The sequence below is a fragment of the Bufo gargarizans genome, chromosome 3, assembly GCF_014858855.1.
Source record: "Bufo gargarizans isolate SCDJY-AF-19 chromosome 3, ASM1485885v1, whole genome shotgun sequence".
Lineage (NCBI taxonomy): Eukaryota > Metazoa > Chordata > Amphibia > Anura > Bufonidae > Bufo > Bufo gargarizans.
Genome location: NC_058082.1, coordinates 410,344,557 through 410,367,475, shown reverse-complemented (window position 1 = coordinate 410,367,475; position 22,919 = coordinate 410,344,557).

Genomic DNA, 22,919 nt, shown 5'->3' with positions numbered 1-22,919 from the left:
AATAGACTCTGTGTATACTGTTATTTATCATACTATAAAATATAGTCACGGTCCCCTGTTCATTGACAGTGTGGAGCTCTCACTCTGTCAGAAAGTATTTGTGTTACACAGCAATAATCGCAAATATTAGCAAGGTATCCTGTTAGTGTTCATTTATCGGAGATCACATTCACATTCAATTGGCCACGATCTTATTGTGGCTGTTTTAAGACTTGCAAAGTCACCAATTGTCATATAAAGCACATAGTTGTTATTATAAGTTCCTATCGTTGTTGTTCATTGGCACAGTTCAAAAACTGGTGTAGATGATAGTATATGATAATTTGATAGGTAGTGATTAGTGTTGATCGAGCTTTGAGAAGCTCAGGTGCTCTACAGAGCACCAGAGCACAATGGAAGTCAATGGGAGAACCATTAGGGGCGAGTGCCTGCTGCTAATCTGATCATCTAAAATATTAGGGGTGAGGGTCTGCTGCTGATCTGACCATCTAAAACATGATGGGTGAGGGTCTGCTGCTGAGGTGACTCTCTAAAACATTAGGGGCAAGTGACTGCTGCTGATCTGACCATCTAAAACATTAGGGGCGAGGGCCTGCTGCTGAGCTGAAACTATAAAGCATTAGGGGCGAGAGCCTGCTGCTGATCTGACCATCTAAAACATTAGGGGTGAGGGTCTGCTGCTGAGCTGACTCTCTAAAACATTAGGATCAAGGGCCTGCTGGTGACCCTCAAAAATATTAAAAAATATTAGGAGCAAGGGCATGCTGGTGACCCTCCAAAACATCAGGGGCGAGGAGCTGCTGCTGATCTGACCATCTAAAACATTAGGGGTGAGGGTCTGCTGCTGAGCTGACCCTCTCAAACATTAGGGGTGAGGGTCTGCTGCTGAGCTGTCCCTCTAAAACATTAGGAGCTAGGGCAGCCTAATGAGCAAGTTGATATGATGGAGGAGGAAGACGAGAAAGGGAAGTTTGAATCATATACCCTTTTTGTGGTGGAAGAGGTGCATGGGAATACAGTGTATTCAATACACCATAAAAGCCACATTTAAAGTGCCTTTATGTTCAGCCGCTTACCTCTCCACAACAGGAATGAGAGATAAGAAGTTATCTTTGTAGCATGGGGTCGAGAAGGGTGCACAACCAGTAATCAGTGTTGGCCAAAATGCGTAAAAAGTGAGGGTCACAGGAAAGGCAGCATAACAAAAAGTCAGCCATGTGTGCCAAAGTCCCAACAGAAAATACTTCACTGTCCTCATCAGGAGGATGACTCTCAATCTCCTCATCCTATTCCTTCTCTTCGGCCCTTCCATGCTGAACAGATGGAATAAACCTGCTATGGGTACTACCCTCTGTAGCTCCAAAGCCGCCACCAAGTTACGGCCATTATTAGACACAACCATGCCTGGTTGAAGGTTAAGTGGCGAGAGACACAGCTCATTCTGGTCCTTTATACCCTGTCACAGCTCTGCGGTGGTGAGATGTTTGTCATCTAAGCAAATTAATTTTAGCGCAGCCTGTTACCGCTTCCCCACTGCAGTGCTACACTGCTTCCAGCTACTGACTGATGGCAGACTGGTGATGCAAGATGACAATTCTGAGGTGGAAGTGGAGGAAGAGAAGGGGGGGTTGCAGCCACTAGTGTAGGTGGTGGCGGAAATGCCCCCCATTGTCTATGATGAGACAACCCCAGTTCCCAGTCCACCCCTGATTGGAACCATTGGGACATCTCACTAAGTCACACAGCCGCCCGAGTACCTTTTTTGCTCATCCCCAGGGTAACATTTGAGAGCTCCTATCTATTACAGGGGATGGTACCATTGAGGATATAGCTTATTATTATTGTGTAATATATGCTGTATATTTTAGGTATTAGATGATATCCAATAAATGTTAAGTTTTAACTGAATACAGTATATACCCCCTTGAGGCGCATTGCTTTTTTGCTATGCTGTAGTAGCACAGGGGGGGATATTTTCTATAGACAATTTTATGAACATGCTTATTGTTATTATTGATTTCCTACCTCTGTAATGTATTTTCTTTGTTCTAGAAAATGTCTATTAGGATCTATTATCTAAATAATTATGTTAAGGTCAAATGTCTATTAGGATCTATTATCTAAATAATTATGTTTTGTCATGGTCAAATTTTGACCACTGAATACAAAATAGCTATTTTGTGTGATATGAAATAAAAGCTAGAATTAAAATAGGTCTGAAATTGAATGCTTATTTTTTTTAAAAAATAGGACCATCCCAGTCCATAGCTCTTCTGAGAATTTTTTTCTGTAACTCAAAAGCAAGGCAGTAATAGTGTATAGATGGAAAAATACACAAAGGAGCTAATCTTCTGGAGTACTGATGATGCTTAGGGACAATACCTTTTGACCCACCAAGGGCAGCAACTTTTTATGAAAACGTACAAACTATGCTGAGATTTTATACTGGTAGTCAGTTCTGAGATTGCAATCATATGGATTTTGGAATGTGATGGTCATAAATAGTATTGGAATTAACTGTAATAGCAAGTCACACTTTTATTCCGGCCGCCTCTCGGCATGTTTGCCGTGCTGCCCTCGGAACTCCGGCCACCCCATTATGGTCAATGGGGCCGGAGCAGTAGGCTGGGCGCATGCGTGCCGTAGCGCCAGAACGGATCAGACAGGCTGTTCACCCGCCGGAACAGCCTGCCGGAGTTCCTTGCCTCTAGTGTGAAACTAGACTTAATCATATGAGGGGTTGGAGTTCCCGGGCCATGACCTTGTGACAGTAATCATCTTCTGTGTCTCAGCTATTACATGAAGAAAAACATCTTACACCTATCATCATCCCTTCACATGATGCAAAAATGCTGGAGGGTGTTTAGGAATGCTGGAGATTAGATGAATTTAGTGTTTCTATCCACACCCTTTGAGAGATCCTGAGATTAACCCCTTTAGCCTCGGAGGATTTTTTGTTTTTGTTTTTTGTTTTTTTACTTCTGGAGTAACAACTTTTCTAATTATTATTTTTTGTTTATATAGCCATATGAGAGCTTGTTATTTGCATAGTTGTACAAGACAGTTGTACTTTCTAATGGCACCATTTAAATTGCATATTATTAGTGTTGATCGAGCACCGTAGTGCTCGGGTGCTCAGGCCGAACAAATCAGGATGTTCGGGTGCTCGACCGAGCACCCGAGTATAATGGAAGTCAATGGGAGAACCCGAGCATTAAACCAGTTTCCCCCTGCTTTGAAGAGGGGAGGGTGCCTGGTTCATAGGAAAATGTCAGAAATGGGTGGAAACACCACCGAAATGGTTCTGGAACAGCATGGGGAGGATGTCTGGATGCATCTTGGACTCCCAGGTCGCTGCTGGGAACGATATTGTCCGAATAGTACGCCACTTTTACAGACTGACAATAATACACACAAAACCGAAAAAAAAAATGTTAGAGGAAAAATTGTTAAGAAACTTTCTTTACTGTATATTTACTTGTATATAAAGTACTGCCAAAAATTACAAGGAAGAGGTACTCCGATACAACCTGTATATCACTTAATGGAGGGCCTCATTCACATTTTGGTACAATAGTTCAGGTATAAAGTGAAAGGGCTGCCAAAAATTACAAGGAACCGGCACTCAAAAACACCCTGAGCTACTGAGGAAGGGGCGATCAAATGCCCTGAAACGCGTCTAGCCTATACAGGACCCTGAACTTTTAAGTATTGGAGACCGAAAGATATTGGCGAACTCTCACAGCATTTTGTTCATCACCATGGAAAGGGTAAATAAGAAAAAAACCTTGAAAGACCACAGTCTACAGCAAAGATCGGACTGCACGTGTCAAACATTTACCAACATGGGAAGTCAACACTACTATCGCTCAAATACAACTGGCTGTTATACATAAAGAAAGAATCAGCAGAGCGATTTTGTAGCGATTTGGTGAGGAAAGACATACGGTAAGATTATTTTCGAACTACCGTACTTTCGAACATTTACCGGCAGAATATTCATTACAACTGCAGTGTTAATATTCCAGTGGGACGCCGCTGGTTTGAATATATAGCGGGATGCCGCTACATCTTGCCGATGTGGGAGGACAGAAAATAATCAATGTTGCCCTCAATCATTATTGTACTGGATTTTTCAGGACATTATGAACATTGTTGGCAGTATTTCATTCTGGGAGTAATTCGCGTCAGAGAGCTATACGAAAATCGTAGCCAATACGTTCCCTGCAAAGATTCAATACTATTGATTCGGATTTGAATATTTATGCAAATATTTATCTATTTATTCATCGATTTAAAGTACTTTGTGTTAGTATTTGCTATATATGCCATCTAGGTTTTAGTACTGGTACACTATCCAGCCTTATAGACCACCACTCATTCATATAATATATGCTATTTACTGTTGAATAGTGATTTCAACACGTGGGTAATATCCTTTTTTTTAATTGTTTTTAAGGTTGTTTCAAAGACTAATACATTTCTGTATGGTTCCAATATCTTGAGAGTGCCCAGTCCTTCTATTCCAAAACACCCTTTGTTACACATAAAGGAGGGCATCATACACACCCTTGAAAAATTATGATTGATGGCCTGCTGGTGACCCTCAAAAACATTTGAAGCAAGGGCCTGCTGATCTGACCATCTAAAACATTAGGGGCGAGGGCCTGCTGCCGCATTGGTGACTCTAGATAACCTCTGGGCGATTGCTTGTCCACGTGACGGTGACGATCAATTCAGATGTCTGCCCTATCAACTTTCGATGTTCTTGTCTGCGCCTACCATGGTGATCACGGGTAACGGGGAATCAGGATTTGATGCCGGAGAGGGAGCCTGAGAAATGGATACCACATCAAAGGGAGGTCAATGGCTAAAATCTGATTGGCTATTGTTACATTGCCCCTTTTTTTTCCTAATTGTGAACCACCCAGAGAGGGTGGGTCAAGTTATTAAAGCACAAGCATCCAAGGAAGGCAGCAGGCACGCGGCAATTACCCACTCCCAACTCGGGGAGGTAGTGACGATAAATAACAATACAGCACTCTTAAGAGGCTCTGTTATTGGAATGAGTACACTTTCCGTTAACAAGGATTTATTGGAGGGCAAGTCTGGTGCCAGAAGCCAACTTGCTCCCGGCCTCCACAACGTTCACCCAGTGTGCCATCATGGTGAGGATTGTGTTGACCAGACTCTTGGCTACTGAGACTGGACTTGTAGGTGAGGGCCAGCTGCCACTTTGTTGACTCTAGTTAACTTCTAGGTGATCGCACGTCCCCGTGACGGCAACGATCCATTCGGATGTCTGCCCTATCAACTTTGGAGCAATTTTTCAACAAGGACCTTCTGGTATAGCACCATTTTGCTTGTTCTCTCCACCAGAGGAATGAGAGATGAGAAGTTCTCTTTTTAGCGGGGGTTGAGAAGGGTGAACAACCAGTAATCTATGTTGTCTAAAATGCATATAACGGGTGGGTCGCGGGAAAGGCAGCCTAACATGAAGTCAGCCATGTGTGCCAGAGTAGCATCAGGCAAGACTTCGCTGTCATCATCAGAAGGTGAGCTAACCCTGTAACTGTCCCTGTAAAACATTATATGTGAGGGCCTGCTGGTGAGCTGACCCTGTAAAACATTATATGCGAGGGCCTGCAGTTGAACTGACCCTGTAAAACATTATATGCGAGGGCCTGCAGGTGAGCTGACCCTTTAACCCCTTAGTGACCACCCATATGTGTTTTTACGGCGGTCACTAAGGGGCCTTAGGCTGGGCCGCCGCGTTTTTACGGCGGCCCGGTCTAAGCGCTGCACAGATCCCCTATGGTGAACGTCGTAAAAAATAAAAATAAAAAAAGACAGAATTTCTAATTTATTCTTAGTTTCCACCAAAAAAAACGTAATAACAAGCGATCAAAAAGCGCCAATTACTCCAAAATGATACCAATGAAAAATACAAATTGTCCCTCAAAAATCAAGCCCTCACACAACTCCATAGAAAAAGAAAAAAAAAAGTTATGGGTCTTGTGAAGTGGTAATGCAAAATAATTTTTGGGGTTAATAAAAGGGGTTTTATTGGAAAAAAAAGTAGTAAAACGTAAATCACTGTAATCGTATTGACCCAGAGAATAAAGATATTATGTTATTTGTACCGGAAAATTAACGCCGTAAAATTTATAATGTAAAAACGCAGTGGCAGTATTGCTATTTTCCCCCATCTCCCTCCCAGAAAGAGTTAATAAAAGTTAATCAGAAAGTTATGTGTACCCCAAAATGGTGCCATTAAATACTACAACTTGTCCCGTAAAAAACAAGCCCTCATAAAGCTATATAGACGAAAAAATAAAAAAGTTATAGCTCTTGGAACGAGACCATAAAAAAAGGAAGAAAAACGCTTGGTCATAAAGGCCCAAACAGGCTTGGTCACTAAGGGGTTAAAACATTATATGCAAGGGCCTGCCGTGAGCTGACCCTGTAAAACATTACATGCGAGGGCCTGCAGTTGAGCTTACCCTGTAAAACATTATATGCAAGGGCCTGCAGTTTAGCTGACTCTGTAAAACATTATATGTGAGGGCCTGCAGGTGAGCTGACACTAAAAAATGATGTGCAAGGGCATATATGCAAGAGCATTATATTGTCACGCCCTGCCCTGTGAGTAATCTCAAAAGATATGTCAGACTTGCTGCACGTGAATCAGACAGATTGCTTTGTTGTGGCTGTGGGCATGATCCCACCCCCTCACAGGTTCTGCTGCTATTTATTCCTGCCCCTCACTATAGCTCTTGCGGTTTATAGTTTCTCCTGGAGATCTCTGCTGGTGCTTGGTGGATCTCCTGCTCCCAGCTTGTCTTCAGTTAACTTCTCCTTCCTTCCCTTATGTTGTTTGTACTGGCTAGGCCTTAGGTAGACGCTGGTTCCTACATCTTGCGCAAGGAACCGGTTGTCTTTTTGCCTGCTCCCTAGCTGAGGATTTGTGTTGCAGCAGGGCTTAGGTTGGTGTAGTCAGGGAAAGGCTCAGGGATTGTAAGGAGATGACCTTTCCCTTTTCCCTAGCTGTGGGGCCTAGTCTGCTGTTTTGTTTAATTTTGTTGTGTTTGGTTTGCTTCCCTTCCCTCACCTACTGTGACATTATAAACCACCAATACTGTCATTTTTTCCCTTGCTCTGTGCAAAAGGGAAGCTATTGATGCACTGATGGATGGCATGCAGGGATTGTCTTTGGAGGTTGCTGACCTCCGCAATTCAGTTGCACTGTGTCAGAGATCTCTGGCATCTGGCGCTGCTGGTGGGAACCAGGTCAGCCTTGAACCAAAAGTCGCTCCTCCAGATAGGTTTTTCAGGGGAAGTGATAACTTTGTCCGGTTCAGGAAGTCTTGTAAATAATACTTTCGTCTGCGTCCGATTTCATTTTGAGACGAAAATCAAAGAGTGGGGATTATCATTTCTCTGCTAAAAGGTAATGCTCAGCTCTGGGCTTTTTTTCTGCCAATCGGTTCACAGTCCCTCCGATCAGTGGATGTATTTTTCAGAGCCCTGGGTCTGATTTATGATGACCCAGACCGGGTCACTCTCGCCGAATCTAAGCTACGAAGCTTGTGTTAGGGAGAACATACGGCTGAGTCATATTGTGCTGAATTTAGAAGATGGGTGACTGACTCAGAGTGGAATGACCCTGCACTCCGTAGTCAGTTTTGTCAGGGGCTGTCTGAGAAACTAAAAGACGCCTTTGCGTTTCATGAAAATCCTGATTCTTTGGAGGTGGCCATGGCTCTAGCCATAAGGATTGATAGACGTCTGAGGGAGAGTTGCAAGGTTCCCCTCAGGCAGGAGGCACTGTCATTTGGGGAATCTGTCCCTCCTCTCCTTCTGGGTACAGTGACACTTGAACCAGGGACTGGAGAGTAACCTATGCAGTTAGGTCAGATCTCTTCTTGCCTTAGTAATAGGAACTTTAGAGTGCATTTTGTTAATGTGTGTCCTTTTATTAAGCCTCAAAGTGGTAACGAAAAACAAAAGGGGTTCTTTAAAAAAAACAAGTTCCCTTACTCTTTGTAGCGTGAATGAAAAGTCAGAACAGGTATATTTGTATTTTACCTGCAGGACCCGATTCCTCCTGCCTGCCATGGTGACACTAGACTCTGAAATTATTGAATTATAAGTATTTGTTGACAGTGGTGCAGGGGTTAATCTTGTGGATTATCAATTTGCTCAGAGTCATGGTTCTAGAAATAGCAAAAATGTCTAACTCATATTATGCTGGATATTCATTTGAGGGTGGGGGATTCTCATGTTAAATCCATTTCTTGTTTTGTTATTAAAGGTTTGCCTGCTCCGCTGGTTACCATGGTTGACCAAACATAACCCTACCATTGATTGGCAAACTAGACAAATCAGTAATTGCAGTGAATTTTGTATGGACAACTGTCTCAGTGCATCTATTTCTGGGGTATCCACTAAGGTGTCACCTCCATTTCTTTCAGATTTTTCGGATGTATTCGCGGAGGGTGGAGATCAGGAGTTGCCCCTCCACCTAGAGTATGATTGTCCGATCAATCTTATTCCCGGAGCTAAATTGCCAAAATCTTATATTGGCAATCTTTCCCAACCTGAAAGAGTAGCTATGCGGGAGTATATTGCCGAGAGTTTGGCAAAAAGGACATATTTGACCATCTAAATCACCTATGGCTGCGGGCTTTTTTTTGGGTAAAAAAAAAAAAAAAGGGTCCCTGACACCGTGCCTAGATTTCCGGTAAATTAATCTCATTACTGTCCGTGACCCTTATCCCCTTCCCTTGATTCCGGATCTATTTTATCAAATTGTTGGTGCCAAGGTGTTTTCTAAGTTGGATTTAAGAGAAGCTTATAATCTGATAAGAATCAGCGAAGGGGATGAATGGAAGACGGCCTTCAATACCCCTGAGGGTCACTTCGAGAACCTGGTTATGTCCTTTGGTTTAACTAGTGCCCCGGCAGTTTTCCAGCACTTTATCAAAGACATTTTTCATCATTTAATGGGGAGGTTTGTTGTTATTTACCTTGATGACATACTAATTTACCCACCCTATATGGAAACTCATCAGGATCATTTAAGACAAGTATTATTGATCCTACGGGAGAATAAATTGTATGCTAAGTTGGAAAAAGGAGTGTTTGCTGTTAAGGAACTGCAATTTCTGGGTTACTTACTTTCTGCTTTAGGTTTTCGCATGGATCATGAAAAGTCCAGTGCGGTATTATAATTGGAATGGCTGGAGAATCAGAAAGCTCTGATTCGGTTTTTAGGATTTACTATTTATTACAGGAAGTTGATCCTGAATTATTCCACTATTGTCAAACCTTTGACCGATATGACTAGGAAGGGAACTGACTTCTCTCTCTGGTCGGAAGAGGCATTACAGGCTTTTTCTGCAATAAAGGAATGTTTTGCTTCCGCTCCCATTCTGATGCAACCCGATGTGTCTCAACCCTTCAGTCAAAGCAGTTTTGTCTCAGGGTCCCTCTCCTAGCAAATGGTGTCCGTGTGCTTTTTTCTCTAAGAAACTCTCTGCCACCAAAATAAATTATGACGTTGGGAATAGAGAGTTGTTGGCCATCAAATTGGCCTTTGAGGAATGGCGTCATTGGCTAGAAGGAGCGATTCATCTGATTACAGTAATTACTGACCAATTACTGACCATAAGACTCTGATGGGGTGGTGGGATCCGCTCTTTATCCCGAGCTGGAGGCGGAGGTGTTGGGAGCTCAAGGTGAGGCACCTGATTCCTGTCCTCCAGGAAAGTTGTTTGTTCCTTCAGAAGTGCGACACAAGGTGTTCAAGGAACATCATGATACTGTCCTTGTGGGACACCCTGGGAGTAGATCCATGGTGAATCTTATTTCCCAGAGATTCTGGTTGCCAGGTTTGCGTAAATATGTTGAGGGCTATGCAGCAGCTTGTGAGACCTGTGCACGCGCTAAGGTGGCTCACACTCAGCCATCAGGATCTCTTCTTCCTTTGTCCATTCCATCTCGTCCTTGTACGCAATTGTCCATGAACGTCATCACTGATTTACCAAGTTCCTCTGGGAAAACTTAGATTTTGGTGGTGGTGGTGGACTGCTTCAGTAAGATGGCTCACTTTGTACAATTATCAGGTTTGCCCAATGCTAAAACTCTCGCTCCGGTGTTTATTGATAACATTGTGAAATGACACGGCATCCCCTCTGATGTGGTGTCTGATAGGGGGAGGCAATTTTTCTCCAGGTTTTCAAAGGCGTTTTGTACTCGTCTGGGTATTCAGTTGTCTTTCTCTTCGGCTTTCCATCCTCAGTCGAATGAACAAACTGAGCACACTAACCACAACCTGTAGACTTAATTGAGGTGTTTTGTCGCTGAGAATCAGGAAGAATGGTCCTCGTTTTTGTCCTTGGCTGTGTTTGCCTTGAATAACCATAGACAGGAGTCAACTGATAAGTCACAATTTTTTGGCGCATATGGTTTTCACCCTCAGTTTGGTACTTTTTCTGGGACTGAATCTTTTAAAAAGATATAAACGGATGGCTGACAAGAGACGTATGACTGGTCCGGACCTGTGTGTGGGTGATTTGGTGTGGTTGTCCACTAAGAACATTAAGTTGAAAGTACCCTCTTGGAAGTTGGGCCCAAGATTTATTGGTTCTTACAAAATCTCAGCCATTATTAATCCGGTGGCGTTTCGTCTGGAACTTCCGCAGGCCTGGAAGGTCCTTATTGAAGAAGTATGTTGAACCTGCTAAACCATCCTCCTTTGCCTCCTCCTCCTGTCTTGGTAGATGGTAATCTGGAGTTTCATATCTCCAAAATACTCAACTTGCGTGTTCTTCGGGGTTCCCTTCAGTACCTGGTGCATTGGAGGGGATACGGTCCTGAGGAAAGGATGTGGGTTCCGGCTACCAATGTCAATGCTAGCTGCCTTGTGAACGCCTTTCACAGGGCACACCCGGATAAAGTTGGTCCTGGGGCCCGGAGGTCACCCGTGGGAGGGGGGGTACTGTAACACCCTACCCCGAGAGTGATCTGAGAAGATCTGTCAGACTTGCTGCCCGTGAATCTATCTGACAGGTTGCTTTGTTGTGGCTTTGGGCAGGATCCCACCCCCTCACAGGTTCTGCTCATAAGTTAGTTAGTGATGCTATTTATTCCTGCCTCTCACTATAGCCCTTGCGGTTTATAGTTTCTCCTGGAGATCTCTGCTGGAGCTTGGTGGATCTCCTGCTCCCAGTTAGTCTTCAGTTAAGTTCTCCTTCCTTCTCTTCTGTTGTTTGTACTGGCTAGGCCTTAGGTAGACGCTGGTTCCTTCATCTTGTGCAAGGAACCGGTTGTCTTTTTGCCTGCTCCCTAGCTAAGCCTTAGTGTCAGTTGCAGCAGGGTTTAGGTTGGTGTGCATGAACACTTCTACCATCGAGATTTGTTCATGTTGGTAGCAGTCAGGGAAAGGCTCAGGGATTTTAAGGAGGTGACCTTTCCCTTTTCCCTAGCTGTGGGGCCAAGCAGGCTGTTTTGTTTAATTTTGTTGTGTTTGGTTTGCTTCCTTCCCTCACCTACTGTGACATACAGTACAGATCAAAAGTTTGGACACACCTTCTCATTCAAAGAGTTTTCTTTATTTTCATGACTATGAAAATTGTAGATTCACACTGAAGGCATCAAAACTATGAATTAACACATGTGGAATTATATACATAACAAAAAAGTGTGAAACAACTGAAAATATGTCATATTCTGGGTTCTTCAAAGTAGCCACCTTTTGCTTTGATTACTGATTTGCACACTCTTGGCATTCTCTTGATGAGCTTCAAGAGGTAGTCACCTGAAATGGTCTTCCAACAGTCTTGAAGGAGTTCCCAGAGATGCTTAGCACTTGTTGGCCCTTTTGCCTTCACTCTGCAGTCCAGCTCACCCCAAACCATCTCGATTGGGTTCAGGTCCGGTGACTGTGGAGGCCAGGTCATCTGGAGCAGCACCCCATCACTCTCCTTCATGGTCAAATAGCCCTTACACAGCCTGGAGGTGTGTTTGGGGTCATTGTCCTGTTGAAAAATAAATGATGTTCCAACTAAATGCAAACCGGATGGAATAGCATGCCGCTGCAAGATGCTGTGGTAGCCATGCTGGTTCAGTATGCCTTCAATTTTGAATAAATCCCCAACAATGTCACCAGAAAAGCACCCCCACATCATCACACCTCCCCCTCCATGCTTCACGGTGGGAACCAGGCATGTAGAGTCTATCCATTCACCTTTTCTGCATCGCACAAAGACACGGTGGTTGGAACCAAAGATCTCAAATTTGGACTCATCAGACCAAAGCACAGATTTCCACTGGTCTAATGTCCATTCCTTGTGTTCTTTAGCCCAAACAAGTCTTTTCTGCTTGTTGCCTGTCCTTAGCAGTGGTTTCCTAGCAGATATTCTACCATGAAGACCTGATTCACACAGTCTCCTCTCAACAGTTGTTCTAGAGATGTGTCTGATGCTAGAACTCTGTGTGGCATTGACCTGGTCTCTAATCTGAGCTGAGGTTAACCTGCGATTTCTGAGGCTGGTGACTCGGATGAACTTATCCTCCGCAGCAGAGGTGACTCTTGGTCTTCCTTTCCTGGGGCGGGCCGCATGTGAGCCAGTTTCTTTGTAGCGCTTGATGGTTTTTGTGACTGCACTTGGGGACACTTTCAAAGTTTTCCCAATTTTTCGGACTGACTGACCTTCATTTCTTAAAGTAATGATGGCCATTCGTTTTTCTTTACTTAGCTGCTTTTTTCTTGCCATAATACAAATTCTAACAGTCTATTCAGTAGGACTATCAGCTGTGTATCCACCTGACTTCTTCACAACGCAACTGATGGTCCCAACCCCATTTATAAGGCAAGAAATCCTATTTATTAAACCTGACAGGGCACACCTGTGAACTGAAAACCATTTCAGGTGACTACCTCTTGAAGCTCATCAAAAGAATGCCAAGAGTGTGCAAAGCAGTAATCAAAGCAAAAGGTGGCTACTTTGAAGAACCTAGAATATGACATATTTTCAGTTGTTTCACTTTTTTGTTATGTATATAACTCCACATGTGTTAATTCATAGTTTTGATGCCTTCAGTGTGAATCTACAATTTGCATAGTCATGAAAATAAAGAAAACTCTTTGAATGAGAAGGTGTGTCCAAACTTTTGGTCTGTACTGTGTGTATATATATATATATATATATATATATATACAGCAGCAGAGTCAAGTCACAGTCAGAATACGTTAACTAAATGTGATAACTCACCAAGTGTGTTAACTCTGCTACATCTCTATAGCTGTTTATTGTGCGATATACAGACTGTGTGCATAACTATATTTATATATATAAATATATATATATATATATATATATATATATGTGTGTGTGTGTGTGTGTGAAACTCGCAAAATTAGAATATCATGCAAAGTTCATTTATTTCAGTAATGCAACTTAAAAGGTGAAACTAACATATGAGATAGACTCATTACATGCAAAGTTAGATACAGTTGCAAGAAAAAGTATAATGTTTTAATATCCCAAATCAAAACCCGGCCTGGAACATGGTGAGCAGCCACCCACCCTGCACTTTTGCCGCTCCCAGTAAGAGCCGGCCCAGATCGGCTCTACAGCCATACTAAATAACAATTAGTGTCAGTCAGCACTAACTGCCGCTGACACTTAAAATTACCGGCTCTTACCTGACCGAGGCCAGGAATCTCAGTGACACATATCTTCCGTCAATGACGGACCCTTACGCCTTCCTACAGACCTTTCCCCTTTATTCAACCATGAGTAGGTGAACACCTGCCAGGCAGTGAATGCGGGACAGGGCATCCGCGTTTTCCTGTAACCTGCCTGCCCTATGTTCCACGGAAAACTTTAAGTTTTGTAAAGACAAGAACCACCTGGTGACCCGAGCATTCCTCTCTTTGGCTTGGCTCGTCCACTTGAGATGGGAGTGGTCGATCACCAGATGGAACTTTCTCCCCAACAGATAATAGTGGAGAGACTCGAGTGCCCACTTGATGGCCAGGCACTCTCTCCACTATACTGTATCTAGTCTTGGCTGGGGTAAGCTTTCGGCTCAGGAAAACAACGGGATGTTCCTCCCCATTGATGTTCTGAGAGAGTACAGCTCTGAGGCCTACTTCAGAGGCATCGGTCTGTACCACAAACTCCCTCTTGAAGTCGGGCGTCGCCAATACCGGGGACCCACACAGGGCCGACTTCAAAGCGGAGAACGCCTTTTCCGCCTGCTCATTCCACTGAACTGTCACTGACTTGCGTCCCTTCAAAAGGGCCTGCCTATGGTGCGGTGACTGTAGAAAAATTGGGGACTAACCTCATATAGTACCCCACCATACCCAGGAACAACTTTACTTGCCAAGTAGTGACAGGTCGGGCCAATTCCTAATTGCCTCAATTTTGTTCACCTGAGGTTTGATCATTCCGCGCACAATTACATACCCCAGATCCTTGGTCTCTTCTAACCCTATCACCCACTTTTTTGGGTTAGCGATTAAGCCAGCTTTCCTAAGGGAGTCAACTACAGCCTGTACTTTAGGTAGGTGACTTTCCTAGTCGGCGCTATGGACAACGATATCATCCAGGTACTCCGAAGCGTACCGACGATGTGGACCGAGTACAATGTCCATTAGCCTTTGAAACGTGGCGGGAGTGCCATGTAGACCAAAGGGTAATACCTTGTACTGATACAGCCCCTCTGGCATGATGAAAGACATTTTTTCCTTGGAAACCTCCGTCAAGAGTACCTGCCAGTACCCGTTGGTGAGGTCCAACACAGAAAAATACCGGGCTTGGCCTAACTTCTCAATAAGCTAATCTACTCAGGGCATGGGATACGCGTAAAACTTGGACACCTCATTCAGTTTGCGAAAATCGTTACAGAACCGCAATGTCCCATCCGGCTTGGGTATTAAGACTATTGGACTTGCCCATTCACTTTTTGATTCCTCGATGACACCTAGCTGGAGCATTAGCTGCACTTCCTCTGCGATAGCTTATTGCCGAGCACCGGGTACCCGGTATGGTTTTAACCAGACTTTTGCCTGATACTCAGTGACAATGTCATGTCGGATTATGGACGTGCATCCAGGGAGGTCCGAGAACACATCCGTATTCCGACTAATGAACTCCCTGGCTTCCTGAGCCTGTTTAGAGAAGAGGCTGTCAGCAATTTTCACTGTGGCAGCCACTTCCCTTGCTTCAGACAAAGGGACCGAAACCGCTTCCCCTAGGAAACCCTGGTCGTGGGCTGTCTTCCATACAGGTTTCCCTATCTTTCCAGGGTTTGAGCAGATTCACATGGTACACCTGCTCCGGCTTTCGCCTACCTGGCTGGTGTACCTTGTAATCTACCTCTAATTTTTTCAAGTACCTTGTAGGGCCCCTGCTAGGAACTTACTGTCTACGGTCGGTACCAGAATCAACACCCGATCACCCGGGTTAAAGTTCAGGGCCCGAGCCTGCCTATTATAGACCCTACTCTGGTCTCGCTGTGCTGCCTTCATATGCTCCCTAACCAGAGGCAACACTGTTTCCATCTGTCCCTGCATCTGGGTGACGTACTTAACAACGCTTTTGTGCGGTGTGGGTTGTTGTTCCCACGCCTCTTGGCGACGTCCAACAGACTGCGAGGGTGTCTGCCATATAACAGTTCGAAGGGCGAGAACCCAGTAGAGGCCTGGGGCACTTTTCACACTGCAAACATGAGATAGGGCAGAAGAAGGTCCCAGTCCCTCCCATCCTTAGACACAACTCTTTTTAACATATTTTTGAGTGTTTGATTAAACCTCTCTACCATGCCATCCGTTTGCGGATGATACACAGACGTCCGTAGCTGTTTTATGTGGAGCAACTTACAGAGTTCCCTCATGACCTTCAAAATAAACGGGGTCCCTTGGTCAGTCAGAACCTCCACCTCCTTAGAAACTTGAGAAAACATCTCCATTAACTCCTTAGCTATGAGTTTGGTTGATGTATGATGCAGCGACGCCGCCTCCGGGTACCGAGTGGCGTAGTCGAGGACGACTAAGATGTCTTGGTGCCCTCTAGCGGACTTCGGTACTGGTCCTATCAGATCCATAGCGATCCGCTACAATGGAACCTCAATAATCGGGAGAGGGACTAGGGGACTACAGAAATGTAGCTGGGGGCTGGTTATCTGGGAAGTTGGGCAAGACTTGCAATACTCTTCCAGCTCTCTGAACACACTGGTCCAGTACAACCGCTGTAGAATCCGGTCCCACGTTTTCTGCTGGCCCAGGTGTCCCCCGAGAACATGTTGGTGGGCTAACTCCAACTCGAGCTTGCGATACGCCTTGGGCACCACCAGCTGTTCAATATACTCACCCCGAAGTTGATTTACCCGATACAGCATCTCCTGTTGAACGACAAAATGGGGGAACATATACTCGGCCCCCGGTTGTTGTGGCTCACCCTCAACTACTACCACATTTTCCCAGGTTCAAGATAGAGTCGGGTCCTGGTGCTGTGCTGTACCAAAGTTATCTCTGGAGACGTTGAGGTCTGCCAACTCCGGACCCGGCGGCAAGTCCTCCACGTCTCCCACCATCACACTTAGTGGGGTTGTGTCCCCCTTTTCCACCGAAGTGGCGGTCACCCCTATTGCTGGCCCTTCAGACTCAGGTTCCCAGGGTTCTGGTCTCCCCCTGAGCAGGGCCACTCTGCTAGGGTCACATCTGTCTCCCGGGTATCAGTAACTTTCGTATCCGGCCATAGTGCCGGGGAAGTCTCTCCCAATTATTAGTTCATAGTGCAACTTTGTGGTGATGACCACCTCATGAGTCCACATGCCGGCCACCGTGGATACCGACACCAGGGCGGTGGGATAGTCCTTTAAGTCTCCATGGATGCACACTATGCCTACTTCGGCCAGTATACTCGGCGGGCCACACCAGGGAAGCTTTTACCAGTGAGACCAGGCTCCCTGAGTTCAGCAGTGCCACTGCCAGGGTATCTCCCACTAGCACCTGGCACAGGTGACTATTGTCTCGGGGTTACTGGATGCACACAGCCTCCTGGCATACATTGAGGGGCGATAGCCAAAGTTAGTGTTCATGGGTTCACCCCAATGAGGACAGTCGGCCCTTATGTGTCCAGGCTCGTGACACTGCCAGCACACCACCGGGGCTGGGTCTGCAGGTACGTCCCTGGCGGGTTTAGCTGGCACCAGCCGCCAGGCTTGGGGTGGAGATTTCCGGGGTTTGACTGGCCCCCTCCCAAAAGAACCCCCATGCAGATTTCTGGTGGTCTTGTAGCGCTCCACCAGGTCGACCCTGCTGAACACATCGGCCAACAGGAAGTCCAGCATAGCAGTGGGACTCACTACGTCAGACTGCAGCCATTTTTGCAGCCTGTGTAGCCGATCATAAAACTGCGGTCTGGCGGGTTCAGCCGGGTTAAATTCCAACTGACACACTTGCTGGGCCCGGACCAATACATTCACCCCCAGTCTTGTCAGAATCTCACCTTTTACGGACAGGTAGTCAGCCGCTTGGTCAGCTGGTAAGTCAAAAACACCTGCCGGGGTCCAGACGCCAGGAACGGAGCGATGACCTCGGCCCATTGGTCTCAGGGTAACTTCTCCCGCACGGCCACCTTTTCGAACACCGCCAGATATGTCTCGATGTCGCTAGATTGGGTCATCTTAGGGATCGCCGCACAAACGGCTTTCCGGGAATCATGGATGTTCTGGGACGCTCCTGCCTCTTGTAATGCCATCACATGCTGTAATAGCAGCTGGTTGGTTTCCTGCTGCTGCTTGTTTGCCTCCTGCTGCTGCAAGTTAGCCTCCATGAGGGTTTTCATGACCACCTCCATTTTGTCAGGGGATACAGGTTGTAACCTTGCCGGCTTGATTAAAGACCTACACCGGTGCCTGGGGAAAAAACAAACTTTTCGGCCTTCAAGCCAGCCTCACTGCGTTTTCCCACATCCGACACCGAATGTGGGGATTTGCTCTGGTAGGCAGCTTAGCGGAAGCAGTATAGAGGCAATCACAAAGTCTTTAACTTAAATAGTTCAGTGTTTAGTCGCACAAAAGGCAAAACAAAATAACAGTTCGCAGTGTTGGTGTATGCTCATACCATGGAAAGTCCACAGAACACAAACGTTCACCTGGTTAGCAGTTTTTCATCAGCCATCCACTGCAGGCTTTAGGAGGCCTGTTTTCCAGCACTTTAGCACAGCACACCTCATGCAGATCCCAAAACCACAGCATCTCCGCAGCTTCACTGTGAAGTGGAGGATAATCCACACAGCTGAGACTGCTGGCTGGGTTTTTATATCCCAAACCAAAACCCGGCCTGGAACATGGGGAGAAGCTACCCACCCTGCACTTTGGCTGCTCCTAGTAAGAGCCGGCCCAGATCGGCTCTACAGCCATACTACTGTAAATAACAAATTGTGTCAGTCAGCACCAATTGCCGCTGACACTTAGAATTACCGCCTCTTACCTCACCGAGGCCAGGAATCTCGGTGACACATACCTTTTCGTCAATGACGGGCCCTTGCGCCTTCCTACAATACAGGGAGTGCAGAATTATTAGGCAAGTTGTATTTTTGAGGATTAATTTTATTATTGAACAACAACCATGTTCTCAATGAACCCAAAAAACTCATTAATATCAAAGCTGAATATTTTTGGAAGTAGTTTTTAGTTTGTTTTTAGTTTTAGCTATTTTAGGGGGATATCTGTGTGTGCAGGTGACTATTACTGTGCATAATTATTAGGCAACTTAACAAAAAACAAATATATACCCATTTCAATTATTTATTTTTACCAGTGAAACCAATATAACATCTCAACATTCACAAATATACATTTCTGACATTCAAAAACAAAACAAAAACAAATCAGTGACCAATATAGCCACCTTTCTTTGCAAGGACACTCAAAAGCCTGCCATCCACGGATTCTGTCAGTGTTTTGATCTGTTCACCATCAACATTGCGTGCAGCAGCAACCACAGCCTCCCAGACATTGTTCAGAGAGGTGTACTGTTTTCCCTCCTTGTAAATCTCACATTTGATGATGGACCACAGGTTCTCAATGGGGTTCAGATCAGGTGAACAAGGAGGCCATGTCATTAGATTTTCTTCTTTTATACCCTTTCTTGCCAGCCACACTGTGGAGTACTTGGATGCGTGTGATGGAGCATTGTCCTGCATGAAAATCATGTTTTTCTTGAAGGATTCAGACTTCTTCCTGTACCACTGCTTGAAGAAGGTGTCTTCCAGAAACTGGCAGTAGGACTGGGAGTTGAGCTTGACTCCATCCTCAACCCGAAAAGGCCCCACAAGCTCATCTTTGATGATACCAGCCCAAACCAGTACTCCACCTCCACCTTGCTGGCGTCTGAGTCGGACTGGAGCTCTCTGCCCTTTACCAATCCAGCCACGGGCCCATCCATCTGGCCCATCAAGACTCACTCTCATTTCATCAGTCCATAAAACCTTAGAAAAATCAGTCTTGAGATATTTCTTGGCCCAGTCTTGACGTTTCAGCTTGTGTGTCTTGTTCAGTGGTGGTCGTCTTTCAGCTTTTTTTACCTTGGCCATGTCTCTGAGTATTGCACATCTTGTGCTTTTGGGCACTCCAGTGATGTTGCAGCTCTGAAATATGGCCAAACTGGTGGCAAGTGGCATCTTGGCAGCTGCACGCTTGACTTTTCTCGGTTCATGGGCAGTTATTTTGCGCCTTGGTTTTTCCACACGCTTCTTGCGACCCTGTTGACTATTTTGAATGAAACGCTTGATTGTTCGATGATCACGCTTCAGAAGCTTGGCAATTTTAAGAGTGCTGCATCCCTCTGCAAGATATCTCACTATTTTTGACTTTTCTGAGCCTGTCAAGTCCTTCTTTTGACCCATTTTGCCAAAGGAAAGGAAGTTGCCTAATAATTATGCACACCTGATATAGGGTGTTGATGTCATTAGACCACACCCCTTCTCATTACAGAGATGCACATCACCTAATATGCTTAATTGGTAGTAGGCTTTCGAGCCTATACAGCTTGGAGTAAGACAACATGCATAAAGAGGATGATGTGGTCAAAATACTAATTTGCCTAATAATTCTGCACTCCCTGTATATACTAGCAGAAGGACCCAGCTTTGCATGGGTATATTTCATCTATTTCATTTAATGTTTCTGTGTGTCATTAAGATATCGACAGTATCACCCATAATAGTGACCTCTACAGTACCCCACCCCCTAAGTCTACTTTCACACTCGCGTTTTGTCTTTCCGTTTGTGAGATCCATTCAGGGCTCTCACAAGTGGTCCAAAACTGATCAGTTTGCATTCTAATGCATTCTGAATGGAAAAGGGTCCACTCAGAATGCATCAGTTTGCTTCAGTTCAGTCTCCATTCCGCTTTGGAGATGGAGACCAAAATGCTGCTTGCAGCGTTTTGGTATCCATCTGATGTAACTGAGCCTAACGTTTTCACTGACACAATCTGGCACAATAGAAAACGGATCCGTCCTCCATTGACTTTCAGTGGTGTTCAAGACGGATCCATCTTGGCTATGTTAAAGATAATACAAACGGAACTGTTCTGAACGGATGCAGACGGTTGTATTATCTGAACAAAACGCGAGTGTGAAAGTAGCCTTAACAGTAAACTCTACAGCCGCTCACCCCATAGCACTGACCCCCCACAGTGCCCTGCATCCTTAAAATGGGACCTCCACAGAAGCCCATCCCCTTAACTTTGACCTTCCCAGCAGCTCGCCCCTTTAACATTGAGTTTCATAGCACCCCACTCCCTTGACATTGACCTCTTCTCAGGTGCACGCTCCCTTAACAGTGACCTAAACAGCACCCGCCCCTTAACACTGACCTCCATAGGGGACCGCCCCCTTATCTGTGACCTCCACTGTTCCCTGCCCCCTTAACATGACCTCTACAGTGCCTGCACCTTTAACAGTGACCTTAACAGTGCTTGCCCCTTTAACAGTCACCTCCACAGCAGCTGCCCCTTTAATAGTGGTCCCTGCCCCCTTAACAGTGACCTCCACAGTGCCCTGCCCCTTTAAGGCTAGGGCCACATGATGACATGTGTCGCGCAACATTTTGTCATACCAATGTCACGCAACAATTTTTATAATGATAGGCTATGGTGTGGTACTGTGACTTGCTGCGGCAGCGACACGACAGTCGCAAAAAATCCATCCAAGATGGATGCATGTAGCAGTGTAGTTGTGCCGTATGTGTCGTGTGACTTATTGTCGTCGTGTAGCCCTAGCCTAAAGCTGACCTACAGCAGTGAAGAAAAAATGGCTGGGTTGTTATGGAAACCTGGAGTAAAGTTGTGTGTATGTGGAGACTAAGGGCCTGAAAGCTTCTATTGGCTGATAAGGGACTTGTGACCTTGTGTGTGGCAGTTGGGATATGAAGAGAAAGACTTGCAGGCTTGTATTGGCGGACACCTGATGTACCTGTGTGCCAAATGTGGTAAAAATCGGTCCAGTCGTTTGGTCGTGCATATAGAACAGACAGACAGAAACACATTTTTAGAGGAAATATAGTATAGACAAAAAGCTCACCCCTCTGACAATTCTGAAATGGGTGCTCTAGTCTCAGTTGATTCACTCAAATCAAACAAAAAAGAATAATTTATAATGTAATTTGAGACTGGCACTCCCCCGTACGAGTTAGATATCAGTCGTAGCAGTATTCTCTGAATTGTTCACAATATTTAATATGTCACATATAATACAAACATATACTCAAACTAATCTCAATCCAAGACTTAATAATTGCTGCAGCATATCTCAACAATATTTTAAATAATTAAAAATAAATCTAAGTCCAATAAAATGTATCCAAGAAAACGTCTAGAAAAAAGAGGGAACCAAAATTCCTAAATGGGAAATAGCTAAACAGTGCTGAATAGATCCCAAAACTATAGTATCATTTGTCCAGTCAATATATTCCTTCTGTCTATATCAGTCTCTTTGACCGTATATTGGGCTTGTTCTCTTATATCTAGTGTAACAACAAATAGTTCTCCAGTATTCGGTAAGTATCAGATATAAATGTAAAGGGCATCCGGTTTCTACTCACGGTAACTTTGTACCTTCCACAAACCAAATGTTCGGCTTCTCACTTTGCTCTTGCGCCACTGCTGCCTCTCGATCGCTATACCAAAATCTCAAGTCTGGTCATGTGACCTGGATTTGTACTCTCGAAAAAGTGGACTTGTACTGACCGATTTAGGTGGCTGGTCTTCTGAACTTTTCTTTCTATTTTGGAGCGCTCCAATTTTTGTATGTGTCGGAGTATTGGCGCATGGGCTTCCAGTGAGGATGTCCTGCTGGGAATGTACTTGGTAGCACCAAACACGTTTCGGGGATCTCTTTCCCCTTCCTTAGTGGTCACATCCCAACTTCCTATGATCCATTTTATATCCCCTTCAGGAGACACGTAAAATCTGGTCTGGAATTGATAAAATTCGCAGTTTTGATTGGTATGCGTGTAGTGTCCCACTAGGTAAAGGTGGGCACTACACAAGGGTTAATATGTCTATTGCATTAATGTGATGTTTAATGTGCATTTCCCTGTATTATCTGGGTGCCCTCCAAGTATCTTGCAAGATTTATACCTGCCATTTTGTGAAGTAAACCTGCTGTGCATTTGTGCTATAAGGGACTGCCATTATCAACTGTAAACTGTCTGTACAAAGTTTGACTGTTCTTCCAATGTTTGGTTTACCATCTGTGTACTCTATTACTACTCCTGCAAATCGGTGTGCCACCGTTACAGGCACTGGCGTCACGATCCTTAAAGGGACCTTGCCTCAGGCACTCAAAATACCTGCAACATCCAGGGCACCTCATCCACCATCAGGCCTGGTC